At 38.3% G+C, this 6,000-nt stretch overlaps 1 pseudogene across 1 annotated transcript; it reads left to right on the top strand.

Moving 5' to 3' along the window:
• Nucleotides 1–1,184: 1,184 nt before the first annotated feature.
• LOC148916669 (putative hexosyltransferase MUCI70) lies at nt 1,185–4,681 on the top strand (annotated as a pseudogene). Its single transcript, XR_016127282.1, has 6 exons — nt 1,185–1,717; nt 2,129–2,346; nt 2,569–2,745; nt 2,824–2,979; nt 3,401–3,676; nt 4,230–4,681. The product of XR_016127282.1 is annotated as a putative hexosyltransferase MUCI70 (transcript).
• The last annotated feature ends 1,319 nt before the right edge of the window (nt 4,682–6,000 follow it).

Below are 6,000 nucleotides of genomic sequence, written 5' to 3'. Positions count from 1 at the left end.
ATCACCAAAAAGCAAGAAATTGGCGGTTTTTACCCAAAATCTCCATTGCTCGTTCGGGCGATTCCGAGCACCATTTTCTTCGATCCGGTATGATTTTTCAACCTCTCGAGTTGTTATTGCTGCTAGTTGTGTTGGTTAGGAGAAATTTCGAGTTTTGGAGGGTAAATAAGCGATGAACAAGAATAAAGGAGGGGCTACTGCTCGGAATTTTGGGGAGATGAACAAGAATATTCAGAACGGAACTTCAAAAACGACGGAAAGGGTAACGTGAGACAGCTTTTTGCACGCTGGGGGTACTTTGAGACGCTTTTCACCACGTGCAGTAATCGAGATAAGTTGAAAGCACAAGTGTACATAATTAAGCCAATTTTTTTTCAATGTAAACCCATTAACTCTATTTCCACGTCAGCAAACTTACCATAGCAAGCTGATGAGAGTCGCACAATATTTCTTGTTTCTAATTTTCAAATATTTGTTATGCCTATTTTACCCTCAATGACTTTTATATTGTGAACTCCTCAATTATTATCTGATTTAATGTTAATTTTAGGTAAATAATTATTATATATGACTTTTTAAATAATTGTCACATTTATAAGTATTAGATCTTACCATCTGTATTGTCGTTGATTGTGAAGAGCGTGTTGCCTAGCTATCATCCGCTTTAGATGTATTTGTCTACTTATGCAAACATTTTTTTTCCACCTCTCCTTTTTCCCTTCTTCTTCTTGCTTAATAGATTCATGATGATAGAATTTTTATACCTATTGTGATTTGATACCATGTGTATAGGTAATGTGGGTTGGTTTTGAGACCTATCGTGGAGGTGATGAAATATAACCATGCAAAAGTATTTATGTGTAAATATACACTGTTTTCCTCAGTGTTGGTATGATGTAGGTGCAGGTCGATGATTTTATTGATTATGAAATTATAAAATGTTTTCGATTTTAGAAGTTTTAGGTTAAAATTCAAAAAATTAAATCACGAGAGTCTGTGTAACACATAAATAGTTGTATTTTGGAGGGTAGAAATTTTAGTTTAGTATGGTTGGAGATGGCCTAAAGGTTGGGTACTTTTATGTAATTTACCCAAAATTAATTGATCCCTTCTCCTATCTGGCTGGGCAAGGGAGATGTCAAAAATATCAGACATTAAACTGTATGTCCGACCCAATCCCGTCGGCTCAACTTTCTAACGCTGAAACTGTATGTCAAAAATATCAGACATTAAAACTTGAATCAGTTCAATCTGAAAATCCCTAATTTCCCCAAATTTCATTTCCAATTCCAATCTTTACTTGCACAATTCTCGCAATCAACGCCATTGTCAAATGTTCAACAACAACAGCATATCAATCTCAGTCTCCGATGACGAACCGGACGAACTCGGCAGGATGCGAGTCCGAGTTCGAAGGAAGCGCAAGAAAACCGGCCACCGACTCAAGAACGAGTTCTTGCACCGAGTCGTTCGGAAGCTCGTCAGATACTGGGCTCTTCTAATCTTTCTCCCAGCCCTTGGGTTGCTCCTCTACGAGGCATCGAGGATCGGGAGGAAGCCGAGTTCGTGGCCAACACAGAACTCGGTGCGTCAGAAAAGTCGACCTTGGTGGACTCGGAACTCAGTAACGTCACGAACCCGAGTTTGGAGAAGAAATCGGACGGGAATTTGAATCGGCTTGATGCTACGACTCGGGTTGTCGGAGGCGTTAGGCAACGTAAGTCCTCAGTCTTTTGTTTTTTTAATTATATTCGTTTTTCAATTGTAAGATGCTTAAACGAAATTGCGCTAAGAACAAGTAAAGAATTTTTTTAAAAAAAAATTGGGTTGTTTTAGAATATGATGAACGATTCTGCAATCTGCGTACTGTTATAAGTTAGTTTCTCTGTTTTCGTACTGAAGTTGTAAGTTTCAGTTAGTGTAAGCTAGAATGGTGCCTTTTAGATTAATTTGATTGTCAATTATCATCACTTACTTGATACCCACATCAGTTTAGGATTGGGAGAGGCTGTGTTTTAGTGGAACTGATAATTGGGTTGTGTATTTTACTGTGATGGAAATTTAATTTAGCTAAAATTGGAATATTCAAGCAGTTCGATATGTGATGCAAATTTGTGGATAATATTAGGTTGCTTGAAGATCCTATCTCCTGAAGAACTTGAGCATCTGGAAATTCCTGTGCGTGAAGAGGCCAATAGTCCTGTTAGTAAAGTGTTATACATATCAGAGAACGATACTCCATTCTTAGGAGGGAACAGCACTCTGTCTCAAGAGCACACAGATGCCACAAGATTTAATTTATTTACTGGAAGTCAAACTCTAGATCAAAGATCGAAAACGTTTAAGGTTATAAGCTGCATCTTTGTTTCTAATCCTTGAACTGGTTTAGTAGTATATTTGGTCATTGTCATCGTAAGGATAAAGGTTCACAACAAGGCAACTTCTTTCTTTGGATTTTGATGTGGTGCTATTTTCATTTTGAAGCATGTCAAGGCCTGATTTTAAACAAGAAGATAATATTTTGTACCATCAAGCAGTGTTCATATTTTAGAAATTTGTTGCTCGCAGGTAAATGAAACTGTTAGTATGAACTGTGGTTTCTACAGTGAAAATGGAGGGTTTAAGATCTCAAATGAAGATAAAGACTACATGCAAAGTTGCAAGGTTGTAGTGTCCACTTGTGCATTTGGTGGTGGAGATGATCTTTATCAGCCTATTGGAATGTCAGAGGCATCACTTCGGAAGGTTTTTTGCCCTTTTCAGTAAAATATTACTGCTTGCTATAGAAGTTCTCTGTTTTTATAAGGTAATGAATGAATGCAGGTTTGCTATGTCGCATTTTGGGATGAAGTTACTCTAAGTTCACAGGAATCAGCTGAACATAGAATTGATGGCTATGGATTTATTGGAAAATGGCGCATTGTGGTTGTTAGGGATCTTCCCTTCGCGGACCAAAGGTTAAATGGAAAAATCCCAAAGGTAACAACTTTTAGAGTTGGCCTATATTATTATCTTTTCACTCTATTATCACTCAGTGTGCTTTTGGTTCTATTTAACACAATATATCCTGATCATGCTACACTCTTTTCATGTGTCATTTTCTTTTTTGTTTTTGGCAAAAAATTGTGTTTTTCATTATTCATTATCTTTTCACGTGTGACCTATTTTCTGTAATTGCTAGCTTTGTTCTGTGTTCTGTGCATTAGCGAAGTCGAGTCAATTATGTTAATTTAAGCAGAAGAATATTAATCAAAGAGATGCTGATCTGTTCTTCATGGTACAATCAGTTTAAGCTGAATGTCAAATATCCTTGAATTCTTATTACAAGTACTAGTCTAATATCACATATAGGTGTGTGTGAATATCTATCTGAGACTTCATGTATTTTTTCTGGTGTTAGATGTTGGCCCATCGTCTTTTTCCTCATGCAAAGTATTCCATTTGGGTAGATTCAAAATCCCAATTTAGGAGAGATCCCTTGGGGTGCTTGAAGCCCTTCTTTGGCGTTCAAATTCTGTACTCGCAATCTCAGAACATGGAGCTCGCAGTAGCGTTTATGATGAGGCGAAGGCCGTTGTCAAGAAAAACAAGGCCAAACCAGAAGAAGTTGAGGTGCAGTTGAGTCAGTACCGCCATGATGGCTTACCAGAAGACAAGAGGTTCAACGGAAAGAAGGGTATGCTTCTCATTCCCTTGACTTGCTCAGACATCATCTCTCTAATTAAATATTGATATTTATGATGCTTCATAATTGTATTAAGCTCTTTTGCTTCTTTGTTGACTGTTTTATTTTGAAATAGGAGTAGTTTAGCCTCCTGCCTACCTAATTCTGCATAAAAAGTTTACTGTCTATTGGGTTTTATTGAGTGCGAATGTCTTAAAATGTTTGAGAAGTAAAAATCGAACTTTCAAATCAATGTAATTATTTAATTTCTGTTATCAGTTCTGTTTTTAAATTTTGTATTCGACCTTTCATCATAGTCATAAACTGATGCCAGTCTGCTATCCTTGACATCAGTCCACTTCTGATTCATATTTGCCCAGTCTGTGAAAGTGGGTTATGAGCCCTTGCCCGCAGTCTGCTGCCGCCATTCTTATTTAGATACTTGAGTTAAGAAATAACCATTCTTAAATATGAAAAACTCCATATCTATGGCATGCAGAAGCCTATGATCTCAATGTACTGCATTTTGTTCCTATGCTGAATCATATATTGATGACCTGTGCAGCTTTAGCCGAAGCATCTGTTATTGTGAGGGAGCATACATCATTGACTAATATGTTCATGTGCCTCTGGTTCAATGAGGTGGTTCGTTTCACTTCTCGTGATCAGCTGAGTTTCCCATATGTATTATGGCGGTTGAAAGTGCTCAAGAACATCAACATGTTCCCTGTATGCACCCGGAAAGATCTTGTTAATAGTATGGGCCACATACGAAAGGCTAAGCCACTAAGAAGTTGATGGTAATTGGGTAGTACTTCGACTTCTCAATTATTGAATAGGGGTGCGCTGGGGCGGTCAGGCAATAGTAAATTCCTTCATTTGTTTGTAATGTCAATTGGTCGCTTACATATTTGAATTTCTGTTCATAAAATTTTACAGGAAAAATGGATTTTAGCTTTACTATTTGTTGTGTAGGACTTGCATGGACTTGAATGCCTGAGTTGTGCTTTATGGGTCTTAAGGTTAGCGTTTGAAGATCTATTTCTCTCTTTCCACATGACATGGTCTTGGTAGGGAATATGTTTTGAATTGTAGGTGTAAAGGGTACGGAACCTACCCCAACAATCCATAGCGAAAAAGAACAAATATTTTGTCTTGCAAAATGCCACATTGTTCATTTCCTTTTCAAGTTCGATAAGGCTCTGAATTGCCCTAATTGTAGTAGCCAAACATTTTAGAGGGACACTTCGGATTTCTGGGATTCATGAAGTCGTTCTCATGAGGAATGCTTTAAAGGCCAATATGAGGGACAAGAAGCATCTCAATAAACTAAAAGAACTCACCATTGAATCTTACTTAGATGCAAAATTTCCAGGTTGGTTAGGACATCAATCTTCCTCTAATCTAGCGTCTTCAACTTCTCCGCCGAAAAAATTGTTGCTTCTTGCCATCACTGGGGTAGCTACCCTTCCTCAAAGAGCTAGCTTATTTACGGGTTAAATGGAGTGGAGTCAATAGGTCCTGAGGTTTTCGGTAACGGTACCTGCACATTTGAACCGTTCAGATCTCTTCAAGTTTTGAGCTTCTACAAAATGGAGGAGTGGCAAAGTTCATATACAGATGCCGGTAGCAAATAAGGTAGAGCTTTTCTTGATCTTTCTAGGCTCTATCTGGCAAATTGTCCCAAGCTAACCAGGACATTACCATTAGCCTACTTCCCAAATCTTCAAGAGCTCAAACTGAGTAACTCTAGGAATATGGACTCCCTTACTATTTCACAAAAACCTACATGCCCGAAACTCCATTGGCTCAGTTTCTTAGAGATACCTCTATGTCCATGTTTCGAGTGTTTTCCCTGAGGGAGGGCTGCATGCGCTCAACTTGACAACCTTAAGCATTTCTGGACGCAAGATGTTGAGATCACTGCCACAAAAGATGCACATCCTTCTTCCGTCTCTTGAGTCTATGCGCATACAAGATTGTCCAGAACTGGAGTCATTTCCTGAAGGAGGGCTGCCACCAAACTTAGAATCACTTTGCCACTGCAATCTTTCGAGTCTTAAGACCATGGATGGCGAGGAGTTTCGACGCCTCAACTCTCTTAAAACATTGCAGAATTGTGAGATGCCCTAAGCTCCAGTGCTTGCCAGGAGCAGGGCTGCCCTCATCTCTTTGGCTATGTAAAAATAATTTCAAATAGATTTCAGTTTTTAATTTTTGTTTTCATTTTTGTTACTCATTCCTCCCATCCTCCCATCTCATGATGCCTGACATGTTATTAAGGAAATTGGCTTTTGATTTGGTTCATTATACTCATTTGAAAGCATTAGCTTTAT

This window comes from Prunus mume, linkage group LG5 (genome assembly GCF_029339155.1).
Source record: "Prunus mume cultivar Tortuosa linkage group LG5, ASM2933915v1, whole genome shotgun sequence".
Classification (NCBI taxonomy): domain Eukaryota; kingdom Viridiplantae; phylum Streptophyta; class Magnoliopsida; order Rosales; family Rosaceae; genus Prunus; species Prunus mume.
Note: the sequence above shows the minus strand (reverse complement) of the source record. Positions and strands in the feature narration are given on the sequence as shown.